The 211-nt window shown below is 67.3% G+C and overlaps 1 protein-coding gene across 1 annotated transcript in view; it reads right to left on the bottom strand.

The window, feature by feature from the left end:
* Positions 1–211, bottom strand: part of NECTIN4 (nectin cell adhesion molecule 4) — a gene marked incomplete at its 5' end in the record, with an annotated part of 22,368 nt that overhangs the window by 7,231 nt on the left and 14,926 nt on the right.

Genomic DNA, 211 nt, shown 5'->3' with positions numbered 1-211 from the left:
AGGGCCATGGGACACGGACATGGCAGGGACACGGTCAGGGGGACACAGTGGGGACAGAGCTGGGACAGGGGACACCACAGGGACACAAACCTGCTGGGGACACAGCCGTGCTCTGGGGACACAGGGGGACATGGGCGAGGGGAGCCAGGGCAGGGGGCCATGGGGAGGTGACAGGGGGTGACAGGAGGTGACACGGGATGACAGGGGGTGA

Source organism: Geospiza fortis, unplaced genomic scaffold (genome assembly GCF_000277835.1).
Source record: "Geospiza fortis unplaced genomic scaffold, GeoFor_1.0 scaffold36, whole genome shotgun sequence".
In the NCBI taxonomy this organism is placed as follows: Eukaryota; Metazoa; Chordata; class Aves; order Passeriformes; family Thraupidae; genus Geospiza; species Geospiza fortis.
The sequence above is the reverse complement of the archived record's forward strand: the minus strand, read 5'-3'. Positions and strand labels throughout refer to the sequence as shown.